We start from the raw sequence: 22,006 nt of genomic DNA on the forward strand, positions 1-22,006 counted from the left end.
GCTTTGCACACACACACACACGCACAGAGGTCAATGGAGTCCCTGAGGCACTTTACGAGTTGGCCTAGGTAAGAAACAGGATTCAGTGTTAAAGGTGTACATGCTTTTACTGTTAGGGCCCCTCAACTGTGGAATGCAACAGGCTCTTTGAAGAGCAAAACTTGTTTCTCACATTCATTTCTGCCCCATGTACGTTTTCTTACTCTACTGTTTGAGTGCTAAGTGTACACGTCCAACAGATGTCAATAATATAGTAATTAATAACCTATGTCATCAGCATAATGCATGTATACTATTCAAATCCTGGACTGTCAGCCACTAAGTCTATGGATTACTAGTGTGAGTATAAGAATTAACACCAGTATGTCATTACAGCATGGAGAACTGACTGAATATTTTCTCAATCTATAAAAAACTGTTAAAACTGCAATTTGGGGAGATGCTGACATGCAGGATATGCATACATCTCAATTCTCTGCTGAAAAACAAGTTCAAATCTGTATTTAAAAAACGATTTGATACGATAGAAATTCTACAAATACGTTTCTAAAAAATTCTACTAATATGTTTTTCTTCCACGTATCAGGGTCCACATTAAAAAAAACTTTACATTTGTTAAAAAAAGGGTCAAATTATAAACTTTTTTCACCATTTAAAAAGTTTTGGCCTACTTACAAAATGCCTTGACTATAAGGCTTGTTATAGATGGTAAATGGGTTTACATCTTACGTTATATTCATTTTTATAAATGAACCAAACGCACACACTTCATAATTTACAACTTTGTAATAAGTGCTTTTTGTTCAGGCATGCCTCAGACAGCAGCTGCCATAATGTGAATAAAGCTGTAATTACAACAGAGAGGACTAATTATGATTATTATGACAACTTTCTCAGTTTATCATTATATTATTTAATGATATGCATGATGTATAATTGGAAGCTAAAAATATTTGTCTTAACCCATTGCATAATTTTTGATCTTGCACATCACCTTTAAAAACGCTGACTAATCATAAATCATATCTACTAATCTGCTCTGTAATTAGATTTTGTTAAAGACTCATTTGAATAAAGGTTGCTTTCTCTCTTCTGGAGCATGCACTACAGAGTCAAGTTGAAATTTAGGAGAAGTTTACTCACCAAGGCCAGTGCTAACAGCAGCAGTAGGCCCCCTGCAAAGGAGAGCCTGGCCATGTCTGCAGGGAAACCACACCTTAAGCCAACCTAGATAAACGTCTCACTGACTGCTCTGAGTGGAAAACCTTCACCTCACCTTAAATAATATCAGACACACCCTATGCGAGCACCGTCCCCTCCCTTCACACCTTCAACCACTCCTCGATGTGCAGCCCACTCCTCTCCCCTCTCTCACCTTATCCCCCCCCCCCCCCCCCCCCCCCCCCCAGTCACATGTATGCATGCTTCTTAAAGGTGTGTTTGCTCTTTGGCGTAGAAGGTTTACAGAGAAGCCTTGGGGCTGAACACTGCCTTCACTGCTTTACTTGATGAAAGAATCAGACTGACAGGTTAGACTCACAATGAAAACACATCAACTTAGTGAAAGTAATCTGCTGCTTTATTAAATGTCTGACCTGTTTGCCTGTTGCTTTTTCACAGTGCTGATTCAAGCTGTAGTCTGTTCAGTATTGCAATAGCATGAACTTCCCCCCTTTCCTCTTTTTCAAAGGCAGCTCAATGAATCGTCACGGACACACAGACAAGACCCCAACCCCTAAACAATACCTCATAAATAAAAATGAATAAAATAGAGTACATTGTGGACATGCAAATTCAGCAAAAAACAGTTAATGAAACAGACAAATAATTGTTGTGCTGTATACACTGGATGATACACCTAATCATATAAAAAAGGATCATCATTGCTGTATGACAGGAGGCATAGGGAAACACATATGTATATATACATATATAAATGAAATCACAATTTTAAGAAATGCTTTTACATAGGAGTTGGCAGCCCGTCTAAAGACTGCAGCACCAGCAAGTGATTGGTTGTGGCATCAAGGAGGAGAGCGGCTGATTCCTGAGTGTGTGAAGAGAAGGGCAAAGAAGTGAGAGCTGGAAAAACCAAAAGTTTCTCTCATCTAACGTAAGTCATTAGAAGTTTATTGAGGTGATACATAAGTGAGCTCCTCCCTTCAGTGGAATATATACTCTGGGTATCTACTAATTAAGAAGAGCATCGTATGAGTCATTAACGCTTGTTGTTGATGTTATTTCAGTGGAACATCCTGGAAGCCTCCTGTTGCTAGAGGACTGCAGATACCAAACAGCAGGAGCAGGTTTGACTGTTTGTTTTGTGTTGTTACTACCTGTCACACTCATCCATTCACATACATTCATACACTGATGACAGGAGGACTGCCATCAGGAGCAATTAGGGGTTAAGTATTTTGCCTAGGAACACACTGACATGTATTCAGGCTGTGCATATACACTCACTTGTCATTAGGTCCACCTAGATAAAACTAATGCAGTATAATACAACTGGCCTGCTATAAACTGTCCCTTCATGAGGATTCAAATGTTTCGGTAACACTTTATTTGACACCTATCTCTATAACGCATCATAAATATACTTATAATGTGTTATAATGATGTTATAGCGCTTTATAACTATAGTTATAAACACTCATAAATGATCATATTGATTTACAACAATAATCATAACACACTATAAAACATTTTATTATGACTTATAAGGTCAGGTAATATAATGTGTTATAAGGTCAGGTAATATAATGTGTTATAAGGTCAGGTATTATGATGCGTTATAACTGTTATGACCAGCTTCTAAAGTGTTATATCACATTATAATGCATTATAAAGAGTTTTAATATATGACAACTATATAATTATAATAATGCCCTTTGATCCTTGCAACAAAAACTGGTTAGCAAGGGAAGTATTATAATTCTAGACCTTAAGCCTTATGATAATTTATGAGTGTTTATGATGATAGTTATACATGTTTATAAGCCAATTATAATATATCATAAATATATGTATAATGCATTATCTATGTGGGCATTGTCAGTGAGTTGTTAACAGTTATAACACATTATAATACCTGACCTTATAAGTCATAATAAAATGTTTTATAGTGTGTTATGATTATTGTTGTAAAGCATTATTATCATTTATGAGTGTTTATAACTATAGTTATACAGCGCATTATAACACATTATAAGTATATTTATGATGCGTTATAGAGATAGGTGTCAAATAAAGTGTTACCGTTTTGTTTTCATCAAATCTGTTTTAGAAATATGTTGATTTATTTTAATTGTCATTTGTAGAGCTGTTGAACTGCATTAGTTTTATACGTGGACCTCACAAATTAGCAAGTGATTATAGATTATCAGTATACACTACTAGTTAGAGAGGGCTGTAGTTGGTGTAAGTACAATTTTGAGTTTTGCCAATATAAATTGTCTATTGAAGCCAACAAGAACCTCAACAACAAGAACCTCAATAAAGTTAGCTGAAACAAATATAATATAGTTTACAATGCCACTAAATATTTTTTGTTCTGTTTATTTCAAAGCAATTTCAAGTTTTTGTTATTAGTGTTCCTCTGCTTCATGTCCTCTCAGTCTCATTCATCGACTTTATTACATTTATTTCATTCTTTTCCTATTTTTCAAAGATTTTTCCAATTTTTATCACAACTGTATAATCTTTATATATATTCTTAACCCTTTATTGGGCAAATAATTATATTTGATAACTTCTGTAAATATCCTTCCTTCCTTCCTTCCTTCCTTCCTTCCTTCCTTCCTTCCTTTCTTCCTTCCCTCCTTCCTTCCATCCTTCCTTCCCTTCCTTCCTTCCATCCTTCCTTCCTTCCATCCTTCCTTCCTTCCTTCCCTCCTTCCTTCCATCCTTCCTTCCCTTCCTTCCTTCCATCCTTCCTTCCATCCTTCCTTCCTTCCTTCCTTCCTTCCTTCTTCCTTCCTTCCTTCCTTCCTCCCTTCCTTTCAATGAGTGTCCTATAAAGGGTTAAAGTGCCCCTCCACTGCTTTCTTGTTCCTTCACTGTGATCTTTTTCCTGTTCTCTGTGCAGGAGGGTTAGTGTTTGTAGAGTTTGTTTTCACATCTGCTGAACAGTGTTGTTATTGTATTGTTAGATAGAGAATGTATATGGAGAAAGTTTATGAATAAAAATACATCTGGTTTCACACTCACACTTATCCTCAGTTCTCAGTTTACCATTAAAGGTTATTTACAGCATTACTGTTTCACCTGCTGTTGATGGTTATTAGTTTTTTTGATTTTATGACATCAACGCACATTTGTAAAAGGTGCTTCCTGTTCTTCACTGTTGGATAAATAAATGTGATGTTCAGATTCAGATTCAGATTCAGACAGCTTTATTGATCCCATTCATTTGCAGCTTAGCATATCCACAATCACATAAACAACATCCAATATGTTCCATGTCAGAAACATAGACAAGCAGAAGTCAGTGAAGGACAGTAAGATAACTAAAGTAAAATAAAAAGCAAGAAAATAATAAATAAATAAATAAACATTTGTTACATCTGTTATCAAGTAAAAGGCATAATCATTCATGATGTCATTTGAATATAACAAACTAAACGTTACATCTATTACAAAAGTGAAATATTAGTGCTTGACAGAGTGGAAGAAGTTGAATTTCATGTTTATTCATCATTCCAATCTTATCCATGAAAATACACATACTGTACTGTGGGCCTGAGTCGTTGTTTCTCACAGGACCCTAGTCAAAAAGTCCTATAGGATTCCAAAAGGAACTTCAAATTAGAAATTCTACTCAATTTTGGAACCAATCCAATAGAACAAAATCCTATTCCTATAACATTCCAATACAATACAGTCCAATAGATCCCATTGGATTGTACACTATAGGATTCCTATTGGATAAAGTCCTATTGGACCAACAGACCAATGGACCAATTGATTATAAATTTATAATATTATACTTCTATGGGATTATCAGTGTTTTGATCTTATTCAAAATCCAATATGCTTTTAAATTTAATTTATTGCATCTTAAAGGAATGTTGATTGCCTCTGTGTATCTTTAATTTCTAGATATAGCAACTGTGTGGGAATGCTATAGGATCCTATTGGAAGAGGTGAAAATCCTATAGGACTGGTCAACCAGGTAATAATACACATAAGTACAAAGATAATAAAACATATGAACCAGTTATATAATGTCTGAATTGTACAAGCTTCATCATTTCAGATCATGCAGGTTTTTCACAGGTTGCAAAAAGTCTTAACCTTTACATATAGTACTGTTCATATTCTGACTCATAATTAGTCCACATCAGACATTAATACATGTTTGATTAATCCTTTAGTTATGGAAAAAATACATATACACTATTGTATTGTCCAGGAGAACATTAGAATATGATGAATGCAATATGTTTGAATGCTGATTTTTGAATTTGTTTCATAAACACAGGTCAAATATGTACATTTGCCTATATAAAATGTGTATCAGCTGCACAAAAAGAGAACAAAGACATTTTTGAAAATCAGTATGATGACAAAACAGTGCGTGCATAGTCTGGAAAGCATTTTGACAGATTTATGGTTTCAAATTGTCTCGCATTCTAGTTTCTTTCCTGCGGCATTACTGACAAACACCTGAACTGTCTTCAGCTTTCTGACATTCCTTTGTGACTTTGACCCCAAACCAGGACTCCTCAAATATTTCACAGTTCAAAACAACTTGACACAGAATTCTTCTTTACTTTTCTGGTCCTAATGTGTGTGACGGGTGGTGGTAACATTCTTCTTTGTCTCTGTGTGTACTGTTGAATCTTAACAGGTAACACATCAGACTGTAAGGTTTTTACTTTACATCATTTTTCATGGTTTGTTACATTATGAAATAATATGAAAATAAAGAGATTCTAAATATACAGGCTAAAGAAATATGTGCTATTTTTGAGGAAGTTGGGTTACAATACTCTTCGGGTCGGGGATGAGATCCTGCCCCAAGTGGAGGAGTTCAAGTACCTCGGGGTCTTGTTCACGAGTGAGGGAAGGATGGAGCGTGAGATCGACAGGCGGATCGGTGCGGCGTCTGCAGTAATGTGGACTCTGCACAGATCCATCGTGGTGAAGAGAGAGCTGAGCCGAAAGGCAAAGCTCTCGATTTACCAGTCGATCTTCGTTCCTACCCTCACCTATGGTCATGAGCTTTGGGTAGTGACCGAAAGAACAAGATGGCGGGTACAAGTGGCCGAAATGAGCTTCCTCCGTAGGCTGGCTGGGCTCTCCCTTAGAGATAGGGTGAGAAGCTCAGTTATCCGGAGGAGCTCGGAGTAGACCCGCTGCTCCTCCACGTTGAGAGGAGCCAGATGAGGTGGTTCGGGCATCTAATCAGGATGCCTCCCGGACGCCTCCCTGGTGAGGTGTTCAGGGCACGTCCCACCGGTAGGAGACCCAGGACACGCTGGAGAGACTATGTCTCTCGGCTGGCCTGGGAGCGCCTCGGGGTCCCCCTGGAAGAGCTGGACGAAGTGGCTGGGGAGAGGGAAATCTGGGCTTCCCTGCTCAGGCTGCTGCCCCCGCGACCCGACCAGGATAAGCGGCAAGAAGATGGATGGATGGATGGATGGGTTACAATGTATAGTAATACTTTATCATATTGTACACCCACAATTAAAACAAAGCTACTTGTTGTATTTGAGGCAAAATGATTAAATGATATTTTGTTAAAGCCCAAATGACCAACATATATTAAATCAAGTACAGTGATGGCTCTGAATCCTATGTTACAGTAAACTGAACAAGAAGTCAAAGGTCATCAGTGGCACAGCTGACAACAGGAAGCCTTCCCTTGAACCATGATGTCAAGAGGATAACTGGTTATGTGAAGTTCTCCTGTATTGTTCTTTTAATGATGAGTTAAGAATACTGATAGTTAATGACATGTTTTGATGCTCTGGTGATGACAGAATGATTGTTTCATTTTAATGTTTAGAAGTTGACTACTTTTGTCTCTAAGGCTGTGTCTTGTGTCTGATACTTTCAGTATCAATAGACTGTAAGCTACTAAACCTTTTTGTAATAGCAGTATTTACTGTTAACCCTAACCCTAACCCAAGGATGTGGTTGCCTTTGTTACTCTGTTGGTCAGATGACAAATCTTGCTTACATGGAACTCTCCTGCCTTCATGACCTCTGGATTAGAGATATCTTAAATTGCATCAAGCTGGAAAAAAATCTAACATACATTGAAGGAGTCTATGAATAAATTCTGGACAATGTGGACCCCTTTTTTTTCTTATGTTAAGCGATTAGATTTCCCCGCAATTCCAAAGTTATCATGTATTCTTATTGTCATTCTCTTATTTACATTCTTGGTATATGATGTCGAGGGCACAATGTATTTTGGCAGTGTAAAAAGTTCAGAATGTGGGTTGTACTGTGCGGCTGTGGCTCAGGAGGTAAAGCGGACGCCCTCCAATTGGAAGATTAGTGGTTCTATTCCCGGCTCCTCCAGTCCACATGTGTCCTTGGGCAAGACACTTAACCCCAAATTGCTCCCGTTGCTGTGCCAACACTGATGGCAGCCCTTTGTGAATGAGTTGTAATGTAAAGCACTTTGAGTGGTTGTAAAGACTAGAAAGGTGCTATATAAGTACAGTCCATTTATCTGGTTGACATATGAATAACCTAGTCAAACTATGTGAGTGTGTTTTTTATTTTTTATCTACGTCATTTCATGTATTCACTTTCCTCCCTCCTATTTGTTGTTTTTCTATGTGCTGTCTTTCCATTCGTTTTTTCTTTCTCTCCCTTCTGTTCTGTTTTTGTTTCAACTCTGTTGTATTGTTGTTCTCCATGTTATTTAATACACCTAATCTATAATTTACAAATGAAATGATATTGTAATGCCGATTACTGATAGCAGATACTAAAACTCAATAAAAAGAAGAGTGATAACATCCCACATTGATGCAGCTGTTGACCACCATTACATACTCATTTACACTGTTTTGGTGGTGCCGTGTGATGTGTCATCAAATTGAAATACAGGGGATGAAGGGAGTAACAGTGAAGCTACCCAGGGAAAGACAAAAACAAGGTACACAGAGCATTTAACAGATAAATAGGGTTCACAATAAAAAGAAAAATGACTGCCTCAAACATCTAATTAACAATAACAATAACTAAATTGGCATCCACAAGGACGCCATGAAAATGTCACCATTTCTCTCAACAGCACAACAGTCACTTGCAACTACTCAAAGCTGCCAAATCTCCTGTTGGCACCATTAGCTGCATTCACCCTTTTAACTGCCAGTGTTAATCAGCAAGTTGCCAGTGTGCTCAGCCACATACATCACTGTACAGAGGGGGGAAGCTTTATCGAGAAAACAGAACAGGTGAAAAAAAATTAACTCTAACCCTAACCCTTATCCCATTACACCACATCTTTACCTTGATCAGACACTTATGTGACAGCTTTATTGGAAATTAGTAATAAAACCTGAGAGCAATTTACTGGTTTCACATGAAATATTTGGAACAGTGAAACTTGGCCAGCTGAGTGTCATCAGATGTTTCGTGCAGACGTTAAGGGCTTGGTGTCACTCAAACATCCAGTGTAGTAAAAAAGGCTTTGATAGCCTCTGGGTTTTCATGTCCCTATAAAATGTGGGTGTGGTATGGAGTTAGATTTGTTTCATAATGTTGTGTGTGTGCAGATCGACAATCTGTGTGTAAATGTGTAATCTGTAAATATAAACACCTTCCACAAATACAAAAAAAAGATTTGTATACTCACAAAAATATTTTGCAAATATAAAACGGATCTGCAAATACACAAACAAATTCCACAAATATAAAAAATGCATTAAATTAATTTTGTGAACTCAGTTTTTATTTGTGAATCGAAAAAACATTTGTGGATCTCAGTTCTACGCTTGTGGATTTGCTTTTTACACACACAGAGTTTTGAAACAAACTTTCCGCCGGTCCGAACGAAAATCCACTCGTATCACTCGGCTATTTTCGGATAGCAAGTGATCGCCTACTGGTGACGTCATTTCCGCATATCAAAGTAAGAGCATGCAGTCTTTCTATGAGCTTTTTAAAATGTTTATCAGCGATAAGTGACGTGCATTCATGGTTTCATGTTAATGTCATACAGTGATTATTAGTGTGTGTTTATTTGTTCCATGTATATTATCTAGCACACACTTTCATATACATTTCTGTTTGAGTATGAAAGGCACCAGGATGCTTGTGGGCAATGTTCAGCTCTCTAAAGCGGTGGCTTGGCTGCTTCTTCAGTAAGCAGTTATCAGCCACCTCATCCTTTATATTTTTCATGTATTCTTTCAGATGGGTAAAAGTCACAACGCACTTCATCTTATTAGTAGTGTACTCTTACTAATGTAGTTCTAATGTCTATGTGTAAGCATTCATGTTGCGGGCTGGGAGAACGAACAGGGTGCAGGATTTTATACAATTCAAATATGATTAAGATGCATTGTAAATAGACCAGAAGTCATAACAATCCAACCTGTAAAGAGGGCCCCTGTAGACTGCTGGTGACTGACATCCAGACATCTCTTCACAACCTTTCAATACTAGTGTAATCAGTAGAAAATTATAGGGTTTAAGATTTAGACATTTTCAGCACAGCATTTAAAAGACATTTTTATCGTTAAACAATAATAAAAATAATAATAATAATGATAATATATTTTACATTTGTATTCATTCTGTTTTATGAATAGCTGTGTTTATTTATTTTTTATTTTGTTATTATTGTTTAACGATAAAAATTGTCTGAACATTGCCCACAAGCATCCTGGTGCCTTTCATACTCACACAGAAATGTATATGAAAGTGTGTGCTAGATAATATACATAGAACAAATAAACACACACTAATAATCACTGTATGACATTAACATGAAACCATGAATGCACGTCACTTATCGCTGATAAACATTTTAAAAAGCTCATAGGCTGTGTCCCAATTTGGTCCAAATTGCGAGGCTGCATCCTCGAAGTGCGCATTTCGAGGCCGATTACGTCACAACACCGCGCGAAGGCTGTCCCAATTCGAAGACTCCTTCAAATGCAGCCTTGAAATGCGGCCTTCTTTTCCCTCTTTTTCGAGGATGCATCGCTACTATCCTTCGCGGCCTCCCAAATCCCAAGATCCTTTGCGCGGCGCTGTTCAGTGCCGCGAAAACACAACAATGGCGACACCAACAGGTGAAGACTTTTCATTCAAGTGTAAGTATTGGTTTGTTTTATTTAATTATTTTTACTTATTACTACTTATACTTTTATACTTTTACTAATTACTTATATTTTATTACTTGACTTATATCTTATATATATATATATATATATATATATATATATATATATAAATGGACTAAGATGAACAAATTTAGATTTTAATGAAGAGCTACGTTTGGGATTATCACTATTATATGTTATACTTCATTATTATCATTATTATGATAATTTTTTGCTATATTGGAACCCTTTTGTCTGTTGACATAGTAAAAAAAACATGTTTTACATTACATTTTGTTTTATTTTTGTTTTAGGGAGCAAGGAGCAAACCGAGCTCCTGATTAAACAAAGAGGGGAAAATGACCATCTATTCACGGGGGGCAAAAACTCCGCCACGGCGGGATGGAGGTAAGGCTGATGTCCATTTTTGTACATCTTTGCATCCCTGTGTTGATGTGATCTTGTGTTTACCTTTTCTCTTGCTTCCCTCTGTGTTTAGAGCAATACTGGAAAAGATTGGGCTGGAGGGGAAGGTCCAGCCCTACCAGGCCAGAAAAAATGGGACAATTTAAAAAAATATATATAAAGTAGGTAGCCTATGGTTTGGATTAGTTTTAGTGTTACTAAATACTTTTGCTGAAAATTGCTGACATGATTGATTTCCACTGCCTTAGGATTGCAAATATCCAGGGACAGGGGAGGGGGCCAGCGGCAAGTCCACTGCTGGCACTTGGCCGTGGTTTGTCCTCATGGATGAGGTACTGGGGCAGAGGCCATCTATTGCCCCCCCTGTCCTCATTGCCTCCATCCGTGAGGACACACCAGGGCCAAGTGCCGCAGTGGGTGAGCAGGAGAGTGAAGAGGAGGAGGAGGAGGAGGAGAGCCAGCCAGGGAGCAGCAGGGACCAGCCAGGGCCCAGGAGGAAGAGGAGGAGGGAGGATGACCTCCTTGACCTCATAAAGGAGGACATGAGAAGGCAAAATGAGGCAGAGGAGAGGAGGGAGCAGGAGGGGAAAGACAGGATGGAGAGGCTCTTCTCTCTCCTGGAAAAAGTAATAAATAAATATACATCTATATAGATGTGTTTAATTTGATTTTATTTATGAACTGTGTTTATTTATGATTTTTCTTTATTTTTTATTTGATTGTGAAGATTTTGATGTTTTATGTTGTTATTAAATAAAAAATATTGTTCATTGTTACACGTTGTCTATTCCATTTAGTATTTACAACTTCAGTACAATTTATAACAGGGTTGCATAAAGTGCTACTGTTCAGGAAGAACAAGGGATTAAATATTTTCTTTTATTATCAAGTGATGAAACATTTCACTATTTACAAAAATTACATCAGAAATAACTATTTACAGATTATTATTATTTTATTATTCTTTCTCTTGTGTGTTTTCCTTCTTTCTTTCTTTCTTGTGTGTTTTCCTTCTTTCTTCTCCTTTCCTTTATTCTTCTCCTTTCTTCTCTCTTATAATTTTGTCAGCTTTTTCACCGTCTTTTCGGTCGAGACGTCTTTCTCGTCTTATGGGAGGGAACAGCTGGTGACGCAACCAGGAAATGCCTCGAAGGCTAGACCGTCTCATTTCACAAAGGTTGATGCGTCCTTCGGAAGTTCCTCAGAAGGCTGCATCCTTCGAAGGCCGCAAAGGCCGCGTCCTTCGAGGATGCAGCCTCGCAGTTGGGTCCAAATTGAGACACAGCCATAGAAAGACTGCGTGCTCTTACTTTGATATGCGGAAATGACGTCACCAGTAGGCGATCACTTGCTATCCGAAAATGTCCGAGTGATACGAGTGGATTTTCGTTCGGACCGACGGAAAGTTTGTTTCAAAACTCCGTGTGTGTAAAAAGCAAATCCACAAGCGTAGAACTGAGATCCACAAATGTTTTTTCGATTCACAAATAAAAACTGAGTTCACAAAATTAATTTAATGCATTTTTTATATTTGTGGAATTTGTTTGTGTATTTGCAGATCCGTTTTATATTTGCAAAATATTTTTGTGAGTATACAAATCTTTTTCTTGTATTTGTGGAAGGTGTTTATATTTACAGATTACACATTTACACACAGATTGTCGATCTGCACACACACAACATTATGAAACAAATCTAACTCCATAGTGTGGACATCAATATCTCTCTCTCTTTGTGTCTCTGTCTCTCTCTCTCTCACACACAAATGTTCTTCTCAAAGCAGTGTTGCTGACAGGGTATGGTGCACGTTAAACACCCTCATGTTGGGCGTTAGGCCAATTGTGACACCCTGGACATTTCTCAAGCTAGGATTGTTTCCAAAATTGTGTTTAGTTTTTGTTGTTAACTTGGTAGCCCCACCATTATTTTTCTGGTAACTATTATTGTAAATGCTTTGTGTAAATAGGATAAAACTCACCTGATTTCAGTTCAAGTTTGCTTAGTTATACTTCTTTTCGACAATAGATGGCGGTAGCAGCCTTGTAATATTAATGGCTGGCACTGTAATCCTTGGTTAAAGGAAGTCAGCCCAGTCATACTGTAAAGACAATCACAGTCTGAGTGTGATTGGACACTGATGCTAGACTGTCTTTTTGTTTTGTTCCAAGTGAGATAAGCACACAAGCACCATATATATATTTCTGCTAAGTTTATTCGCAGTTGTGTTCTTATATTTTATGTTTGTTACACACACACAAGACTGTCTTTTTGTTTTGTTGCAGTTGTGTTTCAGTACCAGAGGTGTCAAGTAACGAAGTAGAAATACTTTGTTACTTTACTTAAGTAGAGATTTTGGTTATCTATACTTTGCTGAAGTAATTATTTTTTAGCCTACTTTTTACTTCTACTCCTTACATTTCACAAACAGTCTCGTTACTCCTTTTCTTTACGGCTTGTCACACACACAAAAAACAAAACAAAACAACCTATCCAGATAAATCGCGCCACCTGGATGGAGTGAATTTGATTGTGATTGGATGAGAAGGATGCCACACATACCATCCCGGTGTCGTGCCAAAAAGTGATCGTCTGCCAGAATCTGATTTGTGGCCGCGGGAGCGCGCACAGCAGCCCGTTGAGCGGTAGCGCTATAAAACGTCTGATTTTCTTTGGATTAAATGGTCATAATATGCATATACACACAATTATCACACAATATCACAACTGTGGCCAAAAGAAGTGTAGTTTGTAGCGAAATAAGACATGGCAATTACGTGATAGACATGTCTCTACAGTGTGTTTGATTTATGGGTGTGTTTTCAAGAAATGATCACTTTTGCAATGATCCTCGTGACTCTGCATTGTTTTTTATCTGATCTGGGCCCTACGTAGTATTTGCTTCCCATGTTTGGATGTGTTTTGTATATCTAATATTATTGTTTATGCCTACTATTAAAATAACAAACCGTGTTCACCTGCCAAAAATTGATTGGAGGCCAAATGCAGTTGCTGAATGGTTATTTCTGCCTAAATATGACTTGATCTCATTCAAGAGCTTCATAATATAAACTCTAGAGCTCACAGGACAGTTTGGAACTCTTTTAAAGGACCATTTCAACACAAAATGGGCTTTTTCACCTGCCAAAACTTGATTATTGCCATTAATTTGATAATGAAAAGTGTTTTCTTGCTTAAAATGACTTCCTATTATTCAACAGAGCAATATTTAGCTCATTATAGATTAACCTTTACTCTGTACCCTCTGGAAATGGTGTAAAGGGCCAATGCTACGCAGAAAATGCAGTTTTTTACTTGCCAAAAATTGATTCCTGCTCCAAATTTGATACTGAAAATGGTTTTCTGCCACGATATGTCTTCATGTAACTCTTCAGAGCTATATTTACCTGATTATACCTTAACCAGTACTTTACTGTTGAATGTCTTCAATAAAACAATGTTCCTACTTTATGACCATAGAAACAGCGTCTTAAAATAAGTAAGCCACTCCATACATGTCATCACAAAATATTATTATTTTTTACATACATACATACTTACATACATACATGAACTATGAACTATTAACTGTCATAAAATGTCTTAACAGCATGCTAACAAATATATACAAAAATACTACTACATTAGATAATAAAAATATAACAAAATGAAACTATATACAATTGGGGTTACCAGCCAGTAGCTACCCTTGCTACTGGCATGCTGCACAAATAAATGTCTTTTTCCTCTGTCTGGCTTCTTTGTACACGTCCTATGATACCACCGTGGGCACATGTCACAGCCAATCTGAAATTATTAGACATTTATAATATTAAACACTAAAGTGTATTCTGTTTTGTGTATTCATTTTTTTATGAAATTAGAAATAATGTTTGGATTAAAAAAAAAAAAGCTTAAGAAGGACAAGGAAAACATAAGCAGTTACCCAATTGGTGTCCCCATCCAGCTCCCCACAGATATGACACAGGTTTGACAAGTCATCTGCCAAAACAAGGAATAAAGATAATTTTCTTAACTATGAGCAATGTTTGTCAGAGCAAATGAGCCTAATATATGCTCATTTTAAAATGTAAGAAAAAAGAAAAACCTGTATTCTCAAGAAGAGAGACTGCAATGCACTCTCTTATATGATTGACACCTGCAGTGGAGTTGTCAAACTCCAAGAGTAGTCCACCCAAGATGCACTCAGCAAACTGTGAATAAAAGATGCAAGAATGGATTTATCATGGGAAGGAACAGTAATCTTAAAATAATCATTTGAATGTCATTGAACTATACAATGCCCAACACCAACACTAGCTTTAATCTTTGTGTAATTTTAATTAATTAAAGCAAAGTGCATGTAAAATTGGAATGCCAGAACATTCTTAACTATTTTACATAATTTCTTCCTCTGTATATCAAATAACCCTACTTTTGAGTAATACTCTTAGCTGTACTGACAAAAACGATCATTGCACCTGTTCCGTGCAATTTTTTAATGAATTTAGTTGTAATGCCTTTGCATCCATGCATGGTTATTAAACATGCTTTTGTGTAACGTCAAACATTTAAGGCAAAGTTCAGAGTTTAGATCATCTAATCAATGATGGAGTTAATGTGACTGACATTAGCTTCAACTTATACATGTTACAACTTTCAGACGTCTCTAGTAAATGTTTCTAGATTGACTACATCAAATCATCAATAGACAGTGTGCACATTATCAATTAAACTTGCTATTTTGATGACCCAAGAGCTTTTGCTGCTTGTGATTAAACATTACTTTCATTCAAATTCTTATAGTATGCTTAATCATACTGTAATACAAACCTTCAATGCATAGGCCCCACAGGACGTTGCATAATTTTGAATTGGGTGGGGCATGGTCTCACATGCCCATCTTGGGGGATTTAGCCCCCTGTGTCTCATGAATGATCTAAAAGACATGCATTAAAAATTGGTGCAACGTTACTTGAACAGTCTTTTAATAAAATGAAATTTTTAAATGTCCATTGCATCAATGTCATTACAATTTTGATAACAGCAAAATATGCAAAGTTTCTTACAGTTTCAACCCACATTTTTATTGGAATAAAGCATGAAAATAGAGAATGATGAAGTAATTACAGACATAACTTTGACTTGTAAGGACAGAAAGCGTTGTAAAAGGCTAAATCTTTTACAAATGTTTACTACAGCACTGGGAAACAATATTAGTATAACTGTTAACTTGTTTTTTTCCTCATTTGCTTTAAAACTGAGATTCACATTGAGAAATGAAAAAAATCAGGGTTTTAATAAAGTAAGACTTTTGAAAAAGGAAATGGTGAAATAACAGTCTAGGAAAGTTCTATATTTTTAAAGTCATGTGGCAGACATTCAACAGTAAAGTACTGGTTAAGGTATAATCAGGTAAATATAGCTCTGAAGAGTTACATGAAGACATATCGTGGCAGAAAACCATTTTCAGTATCAAATTTGGAGCAGGAATCAATTTTTGGCAAGTAAAAAACTGCATTTTCTGCGTAGCATTGGCCCTTTACACCATTTCCAGAGAGTACAGAGTAAAGGTTAATCTATAATGAGCTAAATATTGCTCTGTTGAATAATAGGAAGTCATTTAAAGCAAGAAAACACTTTTCATTATCAAATTAATGGCAATAATCAATTTTTGGCAGGTGAAAAAGCCCATTTTGTGTTGAAATGGTCCTTTAAAAGAGTTCCAAACTGTCCTGTGAGCTCTAGAGTTTATATTATGAAGCTCTTGAATGAGATCAAGTCATATTTAGGCAGAAATAACCATTCAGTAACTGCATTTGGCCTCCAATCAATTTTTGGCAGGTGAACACGGTTTGTTATTTTAATAGTAGGCATAAACAATAATATTAGATATACAAAACACATCCAAACATGGGAAGCAAATACTACGTAGGGCCCAGATCAGATAAAAAACAATGCAGAGTCACGAGGATCATTGCAAAAGTGATCATTTAATTATTGTAAACACACCCATAAATCAAACATACTGTAGAGACATGTCTATCACGTAATTGCCATGTCTTATTTCGCTACAAACTACACTTCTTTTGGCCACAGTTGTGATATTGTGTGATAATTGTGTGTATATGCATATTATGACCATTTAATCCAAAGAAAATCAGACGTTTTATAGCGCTACCGCTCAACGGGCTGCTGTGCGCGCTCCCGCGGCCACAAATCAGATTCTGGCAGACGATCACTTTTTGGCACGACACCTGTATACCTATTGGTTTTAACGCGATCCATATACCTGCCATGTCAAATAATGTCACACGCCAGTACCAGACGTGGCTGATGCATGTGAGAAGATGTCCGTGGCAGAGACTGAAAATGACTCGAGCAAAACTTCCCAACCAAGCACCAGTGAGGAGGTTGGAAGCCAGGAAGACCACTCAACGCTTGTACATCCCTGGCCTTACCTGGAAGAATTTTTCGAGGTGGTTGGATGCAAAAACAACTCTTTCCGAATGCGCTGCAAACTCTGTGCACCCAAGCACCACGAGTTAATGGCCTTCAAAAACTCACCATCTAATTTGAAAAAACATATTGAGGTAAGCTGAACATTTCAGTTGATAATTGAAAACATACTGTAACCTATTGATATAACGTTAGTAAAATGTCAGTGTTCATGGAGGTAGGATAACGTTACATGCGAATTACGTTAAGTGTGGAAGAACAAGTTTAAGTTTTCTTTTAACTACACCGTTACGCTATTTCAGTTTTTCCAATGTGTTATGCATTTATACCATGATATATTGTTTTTGTGCGGATCTGGCTAAGTGCTGTGTTTACAATTTCCTCACACCAAACTTGACGTTATGATCTAGTAAAACATGTAAAAATGAGTCACCTACCAACATTAATTAATGTACACACACACACCTCCTCTTTTTCACATAAAATACAGAGCTAAATCATCTCTGTTGTGTGTGTTTTTATTTTCATGATTACCTTTTTTTGCTTTTGCACTGTTGGCCTTTGTCCTGAAATTCACACAGAATTCAACATCAGAGAAAAGATTGTTCGCACTACAACGGACAATGGATCAAACTTCCTGAAGGCCTTCAGAGTCTATGGGAAGACTGATGAAAACAACAATCCTGAAGCTGCAGGAGAAGGTGATGGAGAGGAGGATGATGGTGTTGATGATCATGATGAAGAGGACAACAAAGTTGAGGGTGTGGAATTTGTTGATGCTGAAGCTCTGTTGGACAAAGATGACTACTTGGAATATCAATTACCCAAACACCATCGCTGTGCTTGCCACCTCCTCAATTTAGTTTCCACAGTGGACGCTTCAAAGGCAGAGGTCAACCCACTGTACAAGCGTGTGTCAAGGTCCACATTTGCAAAATGCTATAGCCTGTGGAACAAAACTTCAAGATCAACCACCGCAAATGAACTAATTGAAGAGCACTGCAAACTCCACCTGATGAGGCCTGTTGCTACAAGGTGGAACTCACTCTTCTCAGCCGTGGAAAGAATTGTGAGGATAATAAAAGAACAAGGCGAAGGAGCACTCGCAACTGTCTGCAGTAAACTAGACATTCCTAAGTAAGTGTTTGTTTTTCTGCCTTTCAGTTAGTGAAATTAATGAGAGATTACGTCAGTTTTATACTTTTGAATGCACTGTGTCAATATGCGGTCCCCATGTTTACTATGGATGTAATTTGTAGTAACTATATTTCTCCAGTTGAAGGTGCTACATCAAGAAGGGTAAATGTCCCATGTGCTTTTCTTTTCTCCTTTGTCCAGCTTTACTCCAGTGGAAATTGCATTTCTTCATGAATATGCAAAGATGATGAGCCCAGTGGCCAAGGCCCTCGATGTGCTCCAGGGAGAAACTACTGTGCAGATGGGATGGTTGCTCCCCGCCATCACACTTCTTAGGACCAAGCTTCTGCAACTTCAAGTCACCTCCAAGATTTGTGAGCCGTTGATCGGCGCACTTCTTGCAGGGCTTGAAAATCGCTTTGGACAGATGCTGGCAGATCCTGAGCTTATAGCTGCAGCCATTCTGGTCCCAAAGTTCAAGACCTGCTGGACAAGCGATGAAAATGTCCTTAAACTCGGTAAGTGTCTCACTTCTCAATTTCCCCTTAATATGTGTAATTTCTACAGAGACAGTGAAATAAGTTTAAAAATACATTTAATGACAGACACACATATACGACAGTATCCAGTGCACAATTGCAATACTGTCATTTAATCTAAATTGTTCTTTTTTTTTCTACAGGCCTTGACTATATCAGAAGCCACTTGGACTGTGGGGCCAAAAATCCTGTCCCTGAGGGCTCTCAATCTTCTGAAGAAGAGGACTTCTTTTCTTCTTTGAAGAGGACGGCTCCTCTGAAAATGGCTCAGCAGCTGGGTGCTTACTTGGGGTGCCCAGGACACACGGTAGAAATACTGAAGTCCTTCCCAGCTGTGTGCCACCTATCACTCAAGCTGAATACAGCACTCTCTGCCTCAGCAGCTTGTGAGAGACTCTTCAGTGTTGCAGGGCTGATCTTTAGGACAAGAAGAGCATGTATTGGCTCACAAAATTTTGAAAATCAGCTGCTTTTGCGACTCAACAAAGCGTATTGGTGATGATTATGTTGATGTTAAACTGCTACATCTGCTAGTTATATTTCATATTCTTACCATCAGTTGACATTGGTATACATACCAAGATGGTATTAATCAGGATTATCATTTATTTTTATTTTTTGTACTCACTTCTTTTAATTTATTTTGGCAGCACTAATTTCTACTTCATATAGCCATACACAGATAATTGTTCTGGGTACACAAATCTTTGTGTATTTGTATTGCTGCAGATGTTGCACAATAAAGTTATAAAGGTAAATTGATATCATGCCTCTGAAGTTTGACCATCATTACAATACTAGTAATGCAACTAGTCATCATATCTCCATGAAACACATGTTAATGCTCAGAAGTACACATATATGGTTCTTTAATATATTTGCATTGTACTAAAATGCTAAATATTTTCAAAATAATTTTCAATTGGTATATATCCAGTTGAAGTAGGTACTGTAGCCTTGTGCATCCCAAATTGTACAATATCAACATTTTAATATATGATAGTTATTAAGGCCTTTAGAAAAATGTTCTTTGGGGTAGGTGGAGTCATACACTTAGGTCCGTGGGGTGCGGTCTAAGCATTTGTCTTTAACTGCATTTTTTCCCTTTACATTACTTTTACTTTTATACTTTAAGTAGTTTTGAATCCAGTACTTTTATACTTTTACTTGAGTAAAAAGCCTGAGTTAATACTTCAACTTCTACAGAAGTATTTTTGAACCTTGGTATCTTTACTTCTACTTGAATAATGAATGTGAATACTTTTGACACCACTGTTCAGTACAAATCAAATCGTCTGACACCTGGATGAATACTTTTTTGCCCCAGTCCTTACATAGAATATAACAAAATGTCCCCAAACCCCCTCAAAAACACGTCAGTAAAGTTGTTTAGCCCACTGTGTGTTTATATGCTCTCCATATGACACATAAATCAGTGCTAATGATGCTGAGATACTAGTCCATGCATTTGTTACTTCTAGACTGGACTATTGTAATTCATTATTATCAGGCTGCTCTAACAAGTCTCTAAAGACTCTCCAACTGGTTGATGTTGGGTCTCTTTAAAATTAAAACCTGAAGAGTTTGGTTTAGAACCTGCTCTATGTGTAACCACCTTGAGATCTGAAGGCAACCTTTTCCCTTTCTTTTCCACTCATCCAAATAATTATTGGCTGGAAGATGAAGACAGGCTGAACGCTCCTGATTCAGGATTGACAAATGACAAACCATAAGCAGAATTAGTTAGATATTATTCACTAACGACTAACAACCTTTGTGATTTTCACAAATCCTGTTCCATGAAACAAATCACAGGATCTTTGCTGCTCTTTATGCCTTGTGATCTCAGTAGTTGTTCAATATCTGAGGTTTCCTTTTTCATGATTCATAATGATCTGAAATGAAAAAGACTCCTTCCAACAAAAGAAAGCTTCCCAAACTGTTAAGTATGAGGCAGAAGATGGCATAAAATCAATGCTACGTAGTGTAATACAATTCAATTCTTGTTTATTTGTATTAAATCACACAACAAATCACAACTTGCATAAATGAAAAAATAAGAAGACTCATCACCATTACATATTTTGCAATATAATTATTATTTTTTTGCGTTGGAAAGAGAAGACCGCTCCGACTTGTCATTTATTTCTTGATCAAACAGCTTATTTTCTCCCTCTAAAGAAACCGTTATTGGAAAACAAGAACTGTGGACAACCCTTTTGTGACTTATGCTCATCTGTAATCTCATATTTGGAAAATGCAAAATACTAAAAAGAGTAGAGAGTATATCAATATAAATGTTTGTTAAGTATATAAATGTTTAATGGACTTTTGGTAAAGACATCATTTTGGCTCATACTGTACATTGAATATATAGATTTAAAGTACTATTTGTGCTTGTTTGTTTTTGGTTTCTATGTTTGCTTGTTTGTTTCAATTGATGATTACTTTCATGCACTTGTGACTCTCATATCCTTCTTAACATTCATCTGAGGAAATGTATAATTGTGTCGGCCTCACCTTAAACAAGTGGTGATCTATAGTGATCTGTGTGTTCCTTTGTTTTTTTTCATTGTCATTTCATCTTTTATGGTTTAGTTGGTCTATGTACAGTATGCTCTTAAGCCTTTTCTTGCTGCAGTATTCTATGGTGTTGCTTCTTTTAATGGTATTTACACTGTATGTATCACTATCTGAATTTGGCATGTCAGCATAGGAATGTCTGTATATATTTCTTGTGGTGCTTGATGAAAAAGATTCAAAATTGCATGGCAATCCATTTAATAACTGTTGCGAAAGTCCAGTCCGGACCAAAGTGATGAATTGTCAACAGACTGCCATCGTGACGGCCACAAACATGGCCACAAGACCTTAGCACAAGAAAAATGCAGTTTTTTCATTAGATTCTTTTAAAAACATATGATCTAATTAACCAATTGTTGACTGGTGCCTACAGCAGCACTGTGCTTTGAAGCTGCGGCTGGATCATGTAGCACATATTCTGCAGCATGGGTGTGGTGGTGTAGTAGACAGTCTGTTGTTGCAGTATAAACTACTGACCAGTAGAGGGCAGCATAGCTGTGCTACTACAGCTGATTGGGGTTGAATGAGACATAATGGTGGAGCTGTGTGATGTCTGGCCATGCATGA

The sequence above is a fragment of the Scomber japonicus genome, chromosome 7 (genome assembly GCF_027409825.1).
Source record: "Scomber japonicus isolate fScoJap1 chromosome 7, fScoJap1.pri, whole genome shotgun sequence".
Lineage (NCBI taxonomy): Eukaryota > Metazoa > Chordata > Actinopteri > Scombriformes > Scombridae > Scomber > Scomber japonicus.